Raw genomic sequence first — 17,041 nt, 5'->3', positions numbered from 1 at the left:
GGGTCCCTTTCCTGGAGTAATGACCCGGAATTTGATCATGCAGCTTTTATTAGCTTGTAACACTGACGGTGTGAGAGCAAAGCCAGAGCCTGGCACACGTCTGCCCGCCTCGATGCACTCTAGCCGAGCGCACATATGTCCGGCCGTGGCACGCTCGAGCTGGGCACACATCTGCCTGCCATGCAGGAGCCTGGAAGACGTGAGCAAGTGTGACACTGCAGCCCCGGAGAAGGCAGACGGCAGCTGTCAGGGAAATCATGTTGAGGATTTTGTGGCCCTGAAGGCCAGGTGTCAGCACACTCGCAGACCTGCAGAAAAGCATGTAGGAGGCCACATCTCTAACAGAGTGGCTGTCCTGCAGACCACCCAACTCCACGCGGGGCTCGCTCTCCTCCCCACCCGCTGTCGGTTGGGGTCTGGGGGAGGTGGGCTGTTTACCGGTCTGCTCTGGGTTCCTCATGTGCTTGAAGATGTTTGCTCACCAGGGAGAGGGAGAAGCCATGTCAGCGCCCAGAGCTCCCTGGCACCTACTCAGTGTGAAGAGGCTTTGCTCAGACACCAGGGCCTGGGTGCCCAGGAAGCTGTGCTCTGCACTCAGTTTTCCAGGGAGAGGAGTGTGTGGGCAGCTGAGTTCTCAGACGCCCCAGTGGTCTGGAGTCTAGAAAGCTGGGGACGTGGTTCCATCCTGGGTCCGGTGGGGCAGCTCCTACTTCCGGTCTGCTCAGCCTGGTTGTTTCTAAAGAAAACCTCAGTGGGCAGCAGAAGGAACGTTCTGACTAGTTTATTGTCCTTTAAATGGAAGGAGTGGGAGGGAAAACCCCGTTCCTCCCCGCGTCACATGGCTGCATGTGTCACTCATCTATTCGGCCATCCAGGTCACCCCCCAAGGAGATTCCGTTGAGCCACTGAGTGTGTAAGACACCACGCTACCTGCTGAGTGGCCACCTGCCTGTCATCACGGTCTCTTGCTCCCTCAAGGGGCTTACAATCTAACCACGCTCATCTCAAAACAATCTTTTGGAGAATGTTGGTAATTAAGATAAAATAAAATGCATATCTTTATTCCTCCACCTTCAGTTAACAAAGGTTAGCATTTTGTTACATTGCCTGGTCTTATCAAGAAAGAAATGAAGCATTTCAGACAGAGGCCTGGAGCACCCCTCATTCCCTGCCCTACCCCCACCCACAGGCAGCTCTGAGCATGTCTGGTGTCCGTTATTTTTGTCCCTTGAAAAAGCATTTACACACATGTAACCATGAACCACATATTGTTTTACGCCTTTTAAAATGCACGTCCCGGCATCTTTCTGCATCTTCCTTCTGCTCAGTGTTGTTTTGTGTGGCTCCCCCATGCTGATGGATGTGTCTGGTCCATTCCTTTTAGCTGCTGTTGAGAAATCCATCTCAGGAACATGCCCTTGGTCTTCATCCCATTTCCTATAGGAGCGTTTCTGTGGTTTGCAAAGTGTTGCTGGTTCAGAGGATGCCACGCGTGGGTCTCCGACTGCCCTCTCGTGCTCAGGCGCCCAGTGTCGACATGCCCCTATCTGTGTGTGGCCCGCTCTCGGGACGTTCAGGTCTTGACAACAGCTCTCCAACACGTGTGGCGCTGTCTGCTCCCGCCATCCTCACTGACACAGGTGGCCAGTCTCGTCCACTTTGGTCCAGAAGAGCGCTCAAAAATGGCAGCTGGCTTTAGTTTGAATTCCCCCAATTTCTGTTCATCTTTCCTCTGTTTATCAGCAGGTTTGGGGTCCTGCATGTTTCTGGGGGACTGTCAATTACTGCACCCTCTACTCTCTCACTCGGGAAAGCAGTTTGTACCCCAGGAAGATTTAGAGCAAAACATGAAACCATTCTGCTTTATAAAAATAAAAAAAAGAAAAGAAAACCGGTCACTGACGCGGCACTTCCCAGTGAGGCCGCCGCCGCGGGTGCCCCACTTGATGCTGGCTGTGAACTTGTGGCTGAAACCCCGAGCAGCCCGTGCGTGGGCGGACCCCTTGCTGCCCTCCGAGGCTCTCCGGCTGCCTGAGCCCCCAGGCTGGGCCTGGCGGCGTGGGACCCTCTGACTCTCGAAACAGAGTGAGTGGAGATGCCAGTGGGGATGAACAGCTGCCTCCTGAGGGTGGAGAGACAGACATTTGGCCACAGGGCAGCTCCTGGAGGAGAGGTAACGGGCAGGGGAGCCCCCTGGGCTGGGGGGCACCTGGTGGGCTCAAGACCTGGGCTCACACACCTCCTTCCCTGGGGGAGATGCCACAGGATCTCCAGGGATTTCCAGTGGAAGCAAAGGGTCTGGGCAAGTGATGTAAACAGCAGGTGCCAGGCCCAGCCAAGTCCGTCTCCAGATAGAAAAGACGACCCCGCCCCCACCCCCTCTGCCCTGAGGATGTCACCGGACCTTGGCTTTGTCAGGTCCCCTGATCTACAGGCTCTGTGCGTTGCCCCTCCCACACCCAAATGCCTGCCTGGGAGTCTGTCGGGGGCCTGGGGTGAAGACCCAGCCTGGGAAGAGGCGAGGAAACAGGCCCAGGAGGTGACGGCTGAATGGATGAGTGACATGCAGCGCAGTGCACTGGGCCCTCTAATGCTGTCCTGGGACTTGTGCTTGGGAAGTGTCCAGGGCCCCTGTCCCCTTTCTGTCACTTTGCTAAACAAGCCCCTGGCATGGGGTCCAGCTTACCCCGGCCCCACTTGCTGCACCCGCACTGAGGATCCTGCTGCTGAGGGTTTCTGGGGTTGTGCAAGAGGGGCTGGCTACTGAAGAGTTCACATTGCAGGTGGGGAAACTGAGTCACGCTGGCTGGCCCAAGCGGGAGAGGACAGTGTGGTAGTCACAGCTGGGCTCTGCAGCTGGAGCCCTGCACATGGGCCCCGGTCTGCCAGTGTGCAGGACGTGAACCTTGGGGCAGACTCTCCAGGGGTTATGTGCCTCAGTTTCCCTCTCGGATCACTGGAAGGGTTAATGGGTCACAGCGTGGAAGAAGGTTCTGAGAGACTTTGTTATCCTAAGCTCCCTGATCTGCCCCTCCTATCTCCATGCTGTCATGTGCTCCAGCCCCAGGAAGACCCGATGGCAACCACAACATGGTTTATTAGGCCAATAACATCTTAAGTCCGTGAGCCCGAGACCCCTGGTGTCTTTCTGTGCTCAGAGGGGCAGGAGGTTTCCTGGCCTGAGCCGCGTGTGCTGTGTGGGGCGAGGGCATGTGTCCCCCCCGGGAAGGGTCCCGTCACCTGGGAGCTCCCGATGTCCACACCTGCCCTCGCTCGCGGTCATGCCAGAGTCTTAGGCTGTGGTCTCCTCACATCTTCACCAGGCCCTTACTGAGCACGTGTGTGGCTGCCCTCATTCTCTGTGTCACTGAGGCCCTCCGATCCCCCTCTTTTAAAACTCTGCACTTTTCCTCGACTCCCCTCCGTTCCTTCCCCCCCCTCTTCGTTGTCTACTGGGACTTTTCCTGGTGTGCCTAATCCCTGGGGCTGCAGGGGCTCCAGGGACGTGGCCCCACCGCTCCACACACACAACCCTGCGAATCGATTCTGAAAACGATTAGTTCCGGTACAGCAACGCTGCTAACTGTGGCTTTTGCTTTGCAGTTATTGATTCATCATCAGAATTGGGAAGCGATAGCCAGGAAGGGGGAGGGGTGGGAAACAGAGGGGGGTGGGTGCAGAGATTGTCCTGCAAACGTCAGGGAGCTCGGCTCTGACAGCCAGAAACGGATTTTGAGGCCCACGCGGAAGCCGGGCTGGGGCCAGAGGATCACTTTCCAGAGACTCGAGGACGTGTGTGCCTGGCTTCTGACGCTGCAGTCCCTGTTCCCAGGCAGACAGCTGGCCCCTCGCTGCCTCCTCCCCCACCCCTTCTATGCCACTGCAGGGGCACAGCTCCTCCCCCGGAGCATGGTGGGGGGCAGTGCCATTTCTGGTTGTGTTTATGGGGTGCAACCTGGAGAGACTCTGAGTCAGGACTCAGAGCAACTGAACCAGTAGGAGCTACTTACCCACCTATCTATGCGTAACTGTGCGTCATGAGATGGATAGATGGATGGATTAGAGAGATAGATGATTGATAAATGACAGAGGGATAGATAGATAATAGATAGTGATAGATATTGATAGATAATAGATAATCGATAAGATAATAGATAGATGATAAATGCATAAATAAATAGATAATAGATATGTGATAGATAGATGACTGATAGATAAGATAGATTAGATAATACATAGATGATAGATAGATAGATAGATAGATAGACAGATAGATAGACAGATAGATAGGTAGATAGATGAATGATAAGAGACTTGTTTGAAGGAGTTGGCCCCCACGGCTGGCTGCAGTGAAGCTGGCAGGTTTTGGGGAGGGGGGTCAAGCGTTTAGAGACACTTCAAGGTCTGCACCTGCCACAGGTCCTGGCCAGCTCTGCGCAGCTCCACATGCCTGGAATGTGGCCGGTGCTGGGGAACCCGGGCTGGTCATGGGGTTGGTGCTGAGCCTTACCCCCAACAAGGCTCCGCTGTCTTGAGAGCAGAGGGGGGGCCATGCTGGGAGCAGGTGACATGACATCCCACCGTCAGTCTGGTCATTGCCGGTCGGACACCACCCCCACTCCGTGTCCCAGCGTGCTTTCCCGTATTGTGAGGCTCAGCGCAGGGTGGTGGCAGAGCTGGGGGCGTCTGTTGCAGCTTCTCCCAGCCTAAAGCTTTCTCGTGTGCAGTGTTCAAAGACGCCGTTCCCATGACAGTCTGTCCTGTGATACTTTTAATCAAGAGCGCGGGAGAGCGTGTGTCTGATGTGCTCCAGATCATCAGAAACTGAAATGGGTTCTTTCTGGTGTTTTCTTTTTCTAATGCAGCGCTAAGTCAGAACTGCCAGAGGACGGTTACCAGCATTTCCCGTGAGCTGGTCCGCTGGCCCCTCTGCCGCGAGCCTGTCCTAGGAGTTCCCACTCTACAAACAGGTGCGTACCCTTCACACTGAACTTTCGGGTCCTCAGACCCCGGCTTCTCAGCAGTCAGAGCAGGAATGTGGTCTGGACGGGTGTGCGTGGGCGAGTGGTGTGGGTAGCGGAGGGTCCACACCTGCTCCCACACCTGGTTCCCGGACCCGTCGTCGGTGCTTTTCACCTGCTCTTTCCTGTCCCTTCACTAAAATGCAAATCAGCGAGTGTATAATAGATAATTAATAGACTGATCAGCCGACAAGGGGGGTAAGTGGATAAATAATTTTAATTATCTTTGGGTCGCCCATAAATTCCCTCACTGCCTTTTTATTAAACCCGCTGTTTACAGGAGTCATTTATACTGCATGCCATCTTGGGAATCCCTCCCCCACTTGCGTGGCGACTCCCACCAGGTCTGACCAGGCTGGAAACACGGCGTGGCAGCCAGGTCCTTTCCCAACAGGGCCCAGCTCTGGCACAGGTGGCCCAAAGCTCTGCCGAGTGTCAGGGGCAGATCCTGCTCAGCTCCCCGAGGCCCAGCCTCCGTGCCCAGCGTGGCACAGCCTGCGTTTAGACTCAGAAAACTTTATTATGCTTGGCACGTGTGCTGTAGGCATGAGCTCACGCTCCTCCCCAGGGATGGCCCGGCCTATTCATAGCCTTGGCTAAGGTTTCCTCCTGGCTCCAATGCCAAGACAGAAAGTGGGTTAAGAAATATCAAAGAAAAGGCACTCAAGAGGGCCTAGGGCCAAACTATCCCAGGCGATCCCAGAGCGTGGCAGCCGGGCCCAGAGGGGCGAGGGCTCCCTGCACCCCAGCCTCTCCTCTGCTCCCCGAGGTCCAGCACCCAGCTGTCAGGGTTGAGGACTGAGCTCAGGTTTCCATGGAGGACCTCGGAGGCACTGGTGGGGAGGGCTGTGGTCCCGGCGGAGCTCAGGTGGCACTTGGCCTGGGGACGTGGCGGGTTCCTTGGCTTTGCTGTCTCCCTTTCCCACCTGCTCCCTTTCTCCATGGGTTTTGCTCCTGCGCCTCCTCGGCAGCAGGAAGGGAAAGGGGAACTGGCCTCAGAGGATCCCCAGCAAGGCCCCTTCTCCTCCTCTCCTTCCCCAGCCCTGGCGTCTGGTGGGCCTGCTTCAGCCTGAGTTAGAAATACTGCGCAAAAGGCGTGGTCCCAGGGACTGACAGACAGAGCAGGAAGGGGCAGGAGAACTTTCTGAGGATAGGTGTGCCCAGGCTCTGCGTGCAGCCATAGCACAGGTGTGCAAGCCGGCTCTGGGCTGCGGGCTACCAGCTAACACAGGCTGAGCGCTTGCTAGTTCCTGTCTTGTTTATTCTCACCATGGTGCCAAGTGGGGACACTCCTCGAGATTTGTCCTCCTTCCAATGGGGGTGGGGAACGGTGCAGGGAGGTCACTGCCAGCAGCTCCTAAGTGGCAGAGCCGAGGCTCACAGCTGGGGCGGTGACCGCAGCCCGCTGCCTGCAGGCCAGTGTGAGAAAGTTCTCCCAGAGCTTTGGGCCTGGCTCGATTCCTTCCGGGTTTTGCCTGGTGGTGGTGGTATTGCTGCTTCTCCTGGTGAGACTGCCCCTGGCCCAGCCCCTGCTGCCCAGGCCTCCCGGATGGTCAGCTGGGCGCAACCCTGTCTGGGCATCTCTCCTCTTTGGAGGGTGACTGTTGCCCGAGGCAGAAGGGGGAAGGAATTCAGGCTGAGCCTGTAGAAAGGCCTTTTCCAGTGTAATTCCTCAGTGGAAATAAAGCCCATAACGGGAGCGGAGGCTCCCTGCCCTTTCAGGAGTCTGTGTGGCTCAGAGCAGGGTCCCCGGCCCACTCAGGCTGAGTGCGAGGAAGATAGTGAGGGAAGAGGCAGAAAGAGCTGGCGGGGAGCGCCTTTCTAGATGCTTCCACCCTCCGCTTGTTTCAGGGCTGTGCTGGAGGGGTGGCGACCAGCCGTTTTAATTGTGAGCAGACAAGGGGTCAGGCCATGACTTTCGTTAGCACATGGAGATGCCAGGAAAGCACATCTTTCTGTCCCTGGAAAGCAAGGCCCGTGGTGACAGTAGCATGCCTGTGCTTTTCTGGTTGTTTTGTAGACATTTTTAGGGTTTCTTAGCTGTTTCTGTTTTGGGTAATTGGAGGTGGATGAAAAAGAAAAGCAATAATGAATGAGAGACCGGATAGAACTGGCCAGCCCCAGTCCCTTTACCCAGTGATGGGTGTCACAGCCGGGCGCGGCGAGGCTGTCTTCCTGTCCCTGCGCCCTGGGATGGGCAGGGCCGCATAAAGGGTCACAAGCCAGCCCACTGGCCGCCCTTCCAGCGTGATGCATGAGGCAGGGGACGCCTCATCTCTCCTGAAGGGCTTGTCACTGGGCGTGTGTTTACTTTCACTGCTGCGCTTACGCCTCACCCAACGGATGAGGACCCTGGGACAAGGGGCTGGGACGAGAACTCACGTCTTCTGGGTTTTTGGACCCGTTGTTCAGTGCATGCACATAAATGCTTTGTCCACCAACCACCACGACGGAGGCATGTGTCTGGGGTGTCAGGCCTCCTCCAACGGGGCTTGTGGAGGCCAGAGAGTGGGGCCTCTGGGTAGGAGCCCCCGGGCTCGGCGAGCAGAGTGAGGTGTTGTCACTGGAGTCCGCCGTGTCCTGGGTTTGGACTTGACACCAGAGGCCGTTCGTGGAGCTGAGCTGTGGTACTTGCGGTGGGGCTGGAGGGACGGGGACTCTAAGCTGCTGAGGCTTTTCTGTCCGCCTGTTCCCTTCCTAATTCTGAAATGGGGAAGCAGGGAGAGGGTGCTGCTGTGGTCCAGTTGCTGTCAAAGTAGAAAGTCCTATGTCACACCCACGGACGGTCACAGAATGCCTGAGCTGGGAGGGGCCCAGAGATCTTCTTATTCAGCTCCCTTCTCTTCTGGCCAAGAAGGAGGTTTGTCTCTGAGGCCCAGGATTTGCCCCAAGGCCCACAGTCACGGGTGGAGGCAGGCAGCTTTCCCAAGGCCCGCCCAAGACCTTTGAGGAAAGGCAGCATTGTTTCAGTGGCCACCAGACCAAAAGTGGCACTTATAGTGGTCAGCGTTCCTGTCTACCTGGTCCACCTGTGGGGCACACAGGTTTATTTCACACGCCCACAGGCCCTGGGGACGAGCGGGTGAGGGCAGAGGCTGAGAGCCTTGTGTGCCCGGGGCGGGTTGATGGTCCATTAAACAGCTCTACCTGTCTTTCTCCTGGATGGCTGGGCCTCATGCCCTCCCAGCCCTGCTGAATCACCACAGGCTGGGGGCTGAGGGCTCATCGTCGTGGGGCCGTCACCTGCCCCCAAGCACTGCGGGCTCGTTCAGTGCCCAAGGAATGAGTGTGTGACCCGGCAAGAGAAATGGTGTGAGGGAGGAGCCCGGTGGAAGCCGGGAGGAACCTGGTTCTCCACAGACGTGAGTGTGTGTGAGCACATGGCCCTGACGGCGACTGCAGAGGACTGCAGTGTGACAGCCAGGAAGGGTGGCCCTTGGTTTGTCTTCTCTTCCAATAACACTTCCATCTGTCTCCCCCGGGGCTAGGAGAGTCTGAAGACCTTCAGTAAGATCAAGTTTTTTTCTTTTTAAATGAAAATGAACTCTTAGTGCCTTTTCATTATGGCCCAAGCGGTAGATGTTGGTGATAAAAACACAGACAAGGAAAACGAAGGCAGGAAACACACCCACAGTCCACTCTCAGAAATAACCACTGTTTACAGCTCAGCTTTTGGAATTTTCCAGATGGTTTTCTACCACTGACGTGAGAGCACCACAGTTTGCAGTAGTGCAATCGCGCTGTGTTTATTGGTTTGCAACCTGAGTTTTGTTGTGGTTGCTTAACAGTACTTTCAGGAACATATTTCTCGGTTGACGTTCACATCGTTTTTAATGATTGAATATTATTTCATTGCACAGAAGTACTGTAATTCACGTAAGTAATCCCCGCAGCTTTGTTCCCAAGTCGTAAGACAGGCATTAGCCACTAACCCTGTTTCCGGAACTCCGTGCCACACTTTAAGAAACCAAAAGATTAATTTCCCAAACAGGGATTAGGAGATGCTTATTCACATTATAAAGGAGTCGGACGTGCCCTCCGAGAGCTCCTTTGAGAAGTGGGCTCCTTCAGGCACTAGAGCGAGCCCCAGTGTGTCGAATCCCAGCTCACTGCAGCTGCAGACAGGGTGGTGCCTGCTTCCCGGGCCCGTCCCCGTCCCTTCCTTCATGGAGCTCTTTCCCCAGTCAGCTGGATGTGTGTGAGACGTGTACACACACGTGTACACATGCATATACAAACAGTATTTGGAAGCTTCTCCCCATTGTCGGCTGAAAGGTGATGTTAATTTAATTCATTACTAACCACATCTCTTTATCAGATGGTCTGCTCCCAGCACCCATGCTGCGGAATAAGTTATCCTTTCTCTCGAAAAGATACAGGGATTAGATGCTGATGAGGTGAGGCAGGTCAGAACTCCCAGCCACGTGACTTATTATTTAATGAGATAGATAAACCCCCAAAGAGAAAATACTTAGGGAACTTTTCATCAAACCAGGTCTGAAAACCCCCAACCCCAGCCTGCGGGTTCGTGTACACAGGCTCAGTCCCCAAGATTACTTGGTGGTGTCATCGTCCGTGAAGTGGCATTATAAGCTCCCCTGAGAGGCTCTTCGCCCTGACACGTCCAGCTGCCTGCCACCCAGACCCCCCAGAGGAGAGAGCAAAGACCTGGACACAGCTGAAGCATTTGTGTGTGTTTACACAACCAGATACTGAGTAAACCATGGGTAAACACATTTCTGGTATATTTGTATTCAATTTCAGGTATATATATATATATTTAAAGTAGTTTTGAGTTGAAATTCACATGACATAAAATTAGCCATTTTAAAGTGAACAGTTCGGTGGCAGTTAGTGCATTTGCCATGTTGTACAGCCACCTCCATCTACTTGCGAAACATTTGCATCACTCCACAGTCAAACCCCTCACTCCGCTACATTTTCGATTAATATTTAGAGTCTCTGCTTTAAAAGGTGCCCCGCCTACCTCCAGCCCTGCCCCTGATCTCCCCTAAAAATAAAAACCTTAGAAACCAGGGCGAGTTCAGCAGTGCGTAAAGTCTGGGCTTTGGCGTCAGTCATTCGTCCAGTCATTCTTTCAGCACCTGTTTGAGGGGGGCCTGGCGGGTGCCAGGAGCACCCAGTTTGAACCCTGGCTCCGTATCATCTTAGCAGATGACCGTAAGCAAGCGTGTACCGTCCAGGCTTCGCTGTCTTCTCTGACCAGTGGGTAAGAACGCCCTCCCTGGAGGGCTATTTGCAGGATGGAAGCTCCTTCCTGTACGTGAAGGAACCGGGGTGGTGCCTGCTCCATGGTGTGAGCGCAGTGCGTGTACAGACCCGTTAACATTTATTTTTGATTGTTGTGAAAATACACAACAAAATGTAGCACTTTAACCATTTTTACGTGAACAATTCAGTGACATTAATTCATCACATGGTTGTGCTGCCGTCCCCGCTATCCCTCTCCAGGACTCCCATCTTGCAAAACTGAATCTCTGTCCCCATTAAACACTCAGTCCCCGTCCCCTCCCCAAGCTCTGGCAACCTCCCTTCTCCTTCCTGTCCCTATGACTCTGACCACTCTGGGTCCCTCATAAAAGTGGAGTCCTGCAGGATTTGTCCTTTCATGCCTGGCCTAGGTCATGCAGCATCACGTCCATCCCCGCTGCAGCCCACGTTGTGTTTACCTATCATCTGCCAGTGGACACTTGGGTGGCTGCGCCTCCTGGCTGCTGCGAGCCACGCTGCTCCATGCACGTGTACGTTTCTGTGCACCTGTCCTGGCGTGATGATAGCGAAAGTGATTTGGAAACTCACTGAGGCTGAAACAGTGAGGCTGTCTTCTTCCCTTACTTCTCCGTCTCTCTCCCTCTGATGTGCGCACGCTCTCTCACTGTCACCCCTGTGAAATGGATCTGGGAAGACAGGCCTTTAGACGGCGGGGTGTGGCTTTGTCGCGGACATTCTGCATCAGTGTGTTTGGGGTACGTCTTTGCGGCTCTCCGTCTTGAAAAGAAATGCGCCCAATGGAGGCAGTTTTCCTCCTGATTTGGATGAGGTTTAGGGGGCGCCGTCACCCTGGGAGACTTTGTCTCTGATCCACGGCCCGCCGACAGGCTCCGAATCCTGGACGGCTTGGGAAGCAGAGGTCTGGCGTGATTGAAAGGCTGAGGCCACCTCAGTGGGCCCTGTCTTGACAGAATGGGAACTGGATTACCTGGGCGGAGACCTGAGGCGTCCCCCCTCAGGGGTCTCTCCCAGGCTCTGCCCTGGAAGGAGGGCGTCTTCGGGCCAGAACCTGCTTGTTGGGGCCTACGTGTGTTCAAGCTACTGCTGGGCAGGGCAGGAGGGATGATCTGGGTCAGAGAGTCAGGAAGAACCGTGTGCATTCTCCAGAAGTAAGGGCAGGAATTAGGGGCCACGTTTTACCCCAACAATCAGGAGCTTTCTGCTTGGGATTTTGTCTATAAATGTGGAGACTTGCGAGACGGAAACACTGAAATGTCAGTCCGTTCTCTCCTGAGGCCCATTGATCTCTTCTGGAAACAAAAATCAACATCAGGGGACTGGCCCGGCGGCTCAGGCGGTTGGAGCTCCGTGCTCCTAACTGCGAAGGCTGCCGGTTAGATCCCCACATGGGCCAGTGGGCTCTCAACCACAAGGTTGCCTGTTCCACTCCCGCAAGGGATGGTGGGCAGCGCCCCCTGCAACTAAGATTGAACACGGCACCTTGAGCTGAGCTGCCTCCCAGATGGCTCAGTTGGTTGGAGTGTGTCCTCTCAACCACAAGGTTGCCAGTTCGACTCCCGCAAGGGATGGTGGGCTGCGCCCCCTGCAACTGGCAATGGCAACTGGACCTGGAGCTGAGCTGCGCCCTCCACAACTACGATTGAAAGAACAACTTGACTTGGAAAAGAAAATCAACATCAGATTCCCCCTTAACCCACCAAGGTCTGTGGCGTGGAGTCCTAGGGGATTCTGCTGTTGTCCTCAGAGCCTGAAAACGTTGGCTGGGAAACTAAGACACCTGAGAGGTTCATCACAACAGGCAAAACAACGATAAGGAGCACAGACGGCACAGCTCTTTCCTTAGTGCCTTCATCAGGTCGGCAGAGCAGCCCCCCTCGCACCTCCCTGGTCTTCCGATGGCGTGCTCATCCGTGACTGTTCTGTAGGGCTGTCCGTCATTCACGTGTGAGGTGCATTGTACACCCCCCTCCCTCCAGGATCCCCCGGCCCACGGCTTTAATGTGGTAACGTTGCCTTTACTAACACACAGCAGATATTCTTGGTAGAAGTCAGAGCTGCCATTGGCAGGAACCTCCCGTTCTGGATGGTGTCACCCTCTTTTCTTTCGGATTCCCCCATCTCGCCTGGGTTCTTGGTGCTGCTGGAGCAACCCTGAGCTCGGGCTGCCATAACATACAAAGCACCACAGACCCCACGGCTTAAACAACCATCTGTTTCCTCACAGCCTGGAGGCAGGAAGACCAAGACCGAGGTGGGCAGGGCTGCTTCCTCCGGAGGCCTCTCCCCTTGGCTCTTAGTGGCGTCTCTTCCCTGTGTCCTCACAGCACTTCCCTCTCTGCGTATCTGTGTCCTGACCTCCTCTTCTCATAAGGACGCCGTCATACTGGGTAGGGCCCACCCAGCACCTCTTTTTAACGAGCTCTCCTCCTGAGTCACATCCTGAGGGGCTGGAGGTCAGAGCTTCAACACCTGAATTTGGGGGATGCACTCAGCTCACAGCAGAGCCTGACAGCATCTGGCATCGTGCTGGGTGAGCTGGGTCCCATCCTGCCGAGTGTGCATTTGGGAGTGGTACCCCCAGGCACGTCCCGTTCTCCCTGGCGTCTCTGTGTGGCCGGCCACCTCAGTCCTGCAAACAGCCCTTCATTTATGAGCTCCTTTTCCACGTCCAGCCCATCTCCCCGCATCCAGCTGCATCTACTACGGGGCGCATTTGACAGCACTAAGTCCAAACAGGCCTCTCCAGTTACAGACATTGGCCCTCCTGCCTCCGAGCCTTGCTGGCGCGCGAACGCAGCCCCCCCTCGGATCGACCCGCACGCAGGACAGTCTGCTTGCTTCTGTCTCTGTGCCCTCAAGGTCACCGCTACGTTGTATCAGATGGTGCCGTGTTGCAGTCCCCAGGAAGAGCTCTACCCTCTTCACTCCGACCCCCACACCCCATATTCGGGGTGCATAGTGGGGGCAGAAACGCGAGGAGGTGGGACTCCATGCTCCTCAAGCTGACATGCCTTGTTCCGAGAAGGACCGACCTGGTGACAACAGAATCTTCTCAGTGCTGTCGCCTGGAGCTGGCTTGTGCTCTGTGCCTCTGCCTGCAAAGCCCCTGTCTCCCTGAAGAGCCTCTGACCCTCTGATAGTCAACTGGAACGTCGCCTCCTCCATGGAGCCATCCTGGCAGTCCCCGTCCCACCTCCCTGCTCTCCAGGTGTCGTTTTGGCCCTGTGCTCGCCGGACGCGAAGCAATCATGCTTCCTGGCGTGTCTTCTCCACCAGGGCGGGCGCAACTTGCAGCAGAGAGGTGTTCAAACCCGCCTTCGTGTTCCCAGCCCCTTCTTCATGGGGTCCAGCCCATCTCTGCCGCTCAGTAAACTACGGTGTGGCTCAGCAGCATGCCACCCAAGTAGCTAAAGCCCACGACCTTTCTCTACTCCTAGGAGACGTGGTCAGGGTCCCCGGACTGCCGCAGTGCAAGCCGGCCCTTGCCCGCCTCCTGCTGCTGGTTGGTTCTGTCACTGCGTGTCCACACCTCACCCTGATGCGTATTCTGTCTGCTCGGTGCTGAGCTCTCCGCCGGGACATGCTCCCGGAGCGGGACACTAATGTCCACTCCATCTTCCCAGGCACAGGCTTTGCTTTGGAACTTGATCTTGTTGGTTTGTTTTTTATTTCAATCGATCACTTGGGTACACTGGGACAAGTGGGCTTTTCTGCTCAACCGTCCAGGACGATTTCTAAACAGCGGTTGGGGTGGGGTGGGGAAGTGTCCTGGGACACTGAGTCGCCCTGTCAGCTTCTGTGGCCCCTGATTCCCAAGGTTCAGCTTCTGACAGCCGCCGCAGGTGGGCCGGAACCCACACACCGGTCAGTGTGGCTGGTCATGCTGTTGTGAGTGAGCAGGACTCGGGCCTACGTGCTCCGTCCGGGAAATGACATATTCCCTGTGTCAGTGGCCGCCCTGCTATGTGGCCCGCACCGGGCCGGACGACAGCCCCACCAGCTTTCCATGTTTGTCCTATGTCACTCTGTCCCGCCGGCTGGCAAGGACACCCGGGGAGTTTCCGGAGACATCACAAAGGGTCTCAGTGACACTGGGGATAGCCCCAGGAGGTCACATGACCCCGGAGGGATGGATTCCACCCCCTCTGTGGGGCTGCCCAGGAGGCGCAGGACCACCCAACACTGAGGTTGACCTTGGCACCCCAGGGACGGCTCCCAGATGGATGAACACGTCAAGCATAGGTGAGCCAGCGATGGGAGGCTGACCCATGAGAGCCACGGGAGCCACGGGAGCTACAGCCCCGAGAAGTCCGGGCCGTAGGTCTGCGGAAAGCCATTCTCATTGAGCTCTGGTGTGACCTCAGTCCTCCCGCTCAGGAGACCCCAGACCCCAACGCTGGCTGCTCAGGGAGAAGAGGAAACTCTGTGGGGCTCCGATGAGGAAGACAGTGGGCCCTGGAGCACTTGCAGAAATGAACAAAGAGAGAGCGAGAGACACTGACCAAGGTCAGGAGGAAAGAACCATGCTGGTGGGGGAGGAGGATGGATGAGGACGAGGGCAAGAGGAAGCGCAGGAAGCAGGGGGCGGGCTGGAGACAGGGTGGCTGTGGGAGAGGCACAGGCCAGTCTGCACACACAGCCTCCTGTGGGCACTGTCCTGGGTGCCCAGCTCCCCGGGGACGGGACAGATGGAGGACCGCTCTCCACTCTTCCTCCAGATCGGGGCGGCTCTTCCTTCAGTTATTCCTTTTCCTGACGTTCTTACTGTACTCGTCATTTTTCATGTGTATCTAATATAAACTCTGCCCATAAAGTAATGAAACAGCCTGACTCTGGCACATGATGTGATTATTACATAATGAAACAAAATGCCCTGAACCAAATAAGAAAATCAAAATCGGATTGTGTGTGTGTGTGTGTGTGTGTGCGTGGCATGTGCGCGCATTGACAATAGTGACTTTGGGGGGGATTACATTTTTAAAAAGTGTTTTGCTGATGGCAGGTCACTTTTTGAAAAGTTGTTTTGTATTTTCTTTTTGAGTCTGCGCACTGGGGAGCCCCATCAATTCTGAGCTGTGGAATCCGGCTGTGTCAGCAGTCTGTGAAATGAATTGATATTAAACGCAACAAAAGTCTCCCTAATTCTCCTCATTTCTGCCTCTGCCCTCCTCCAACCCCTTCTCAACTCCCCCCACTTGTACCCCCAACCCTGCACAAGCCGTATGGAAAAGTGGAAGAATGGAGATGGCCGTTACGACTGGGAATGACGGTGGCTCATCTATTATGTAAAATCTCGTTAATTATTATTTACAAATAGCTGCCCTACCACAGACAGGTGGACAGACAGTTGGACAAACATGACTGTGCAGCCCAGACCCGCCAGCACTCTGATAAAGGACTGTCACCCAGTCACGCATGGACACGCTAGCCATCCCTCGGCCAGGGCGTGCCCTGAGCACCCACTTGGCCCACGGTTTCCCTCTGGGATCACGCGCGGTGCGGAGGCCGGGAGTTGGGGGCACGGCAGAAAACCGAGTGTGAAGTGGCAAGAACGGCTGAAAACTCAGGGACTAACGAATAACATAAAGCATAAACCAACAACTCCTGATCCTCCAGTCGGAACCTTCTCTCACACTCAGACCCCACAGTTCTGACTTTGGAGTCAGGCAAGGCTCATCCCAGAGTGCCCATGGGAAGCCCACCCCGTCATCCCCCGAGCTGGAAGTCACGAGCAGCGAGGGGATTGGCTCCCACCCAAAGTGTACAGAGGGGCCAACGCAGCAGGCATCCCCCCTGCCCCCTCCTTTCCTCACCTTGCCAGGTGGTGCATTAAGTTTCCCCTCCTTCCCTCCCCACAAAACGAATCTTGATTTAAGAAATCAGACCTGGCAGCTGTGTCTCGTCCTTAACATGCTCCAATTGCCAGGATCTGGAAAATCTGCTGTGGGCAGGCAGGATTGCCTCCAAATGCACATCTAGCGTGGTGGATTTAGGGAGCACACACGCGGCAGAATTTATCTGCATACTGCCCGTCTCCTGGGCCCCAGCCACTGGTGCCAGATTAAACCGTAGCCTCCGAGAAGATCCGCAAATCTGAGCACGTCCTGTGGGGGCCATTCTCTCACATGGCGCCTCTGACACCGGCCAAGTGTGGTGGGAAGGGTGAACTGGGCTCTGAGGAAAGCTGACGAGCATCATTATCTCGTAAGAAAATCAGGCTGTTTGAGCGGGGCACTCGTGTCTCCCCCAACAAAGCTTAGTCTTACCCACCTTCAGGCAACAATCTCTTCCTCCTGATGGCCAAAACTTTAGGAAGTTATTCAAATAGAGGGTTGGTGGGGAAATGATTTAGAACAAGTGAGAAGCAGTCACGTATCAGATTTGATGGAGGCCGATCAGCAGTGACGTGAGCCTCCATGATCACTGGCTGCTGTTTCCAGGTGACGAATGAGTGCCGTGTGCGTCTAGGCGTGGGACAGAGATGAGCAAAGGCCATGTCACCAGCCAGGACCTCGGTAGGTGGGGGGCTGCCCCAGGCACCTGCAGGCCGCTGTCCATGGTGCTGAGTGCTTGTCCTCCCACACCCAGCGTACCTGATTCTCTAGGAAGTGAAGGCGTCTCCTGGAGTAGGGTACAGCTATTTTATGCCAGGATTTGACGAAAGGTGTGCCCAGTCTAGTCTGCTAAACTGCCCTCCAGTCTGTGATTCTGCTGAGGGGTTGCAAGTGGGGAGAAAGTGTTAAGAAAAAGCGGTGGCTTATTGAAGA

General features: G+C 55.4%; 1 protein-coding gene across 7 annotated transcripts in view; it reads left to right on the top strand.

The window, feature by feature from the left end:
- The window catches only part of RBFOX3 (RNA binding fox-1 homolog 3), a 367,870-nt gene that overhangs the window by 200,303 nt on the left and 150,526 nt on the right, over positions 1–17,041 (top strand). For all 7 annotated transcript variants that reach the window (XM_081029622.1, XM_081029631.1, XM_081029623.1 and 4 more), the window contains one exon: positions 4,866–4,970. The gene's annotated coding sequence lies outside the window, so the exon portion shown is untranslated. The remainder of the gene's footprint in view (positions 1–4,865; positions 4,971–17,041) is intronic.

The sequence above is a fragment of the Rhinolophus hipposideros genome, assembly GCF_964194185.1.
Source record: "Rhinolophus hipposideros genome assembly, chromosome: 20".
Lineage (NCBI taxonomy): Eukaryota > Metazoa > Chordata > Mammalia > Chiroptera > Rhinolophidae > Rhinolophus > Rhinolophus hipposideros.
This window is presented reverse-complemented; position numbering and strand designations above follow the sequence as displayed.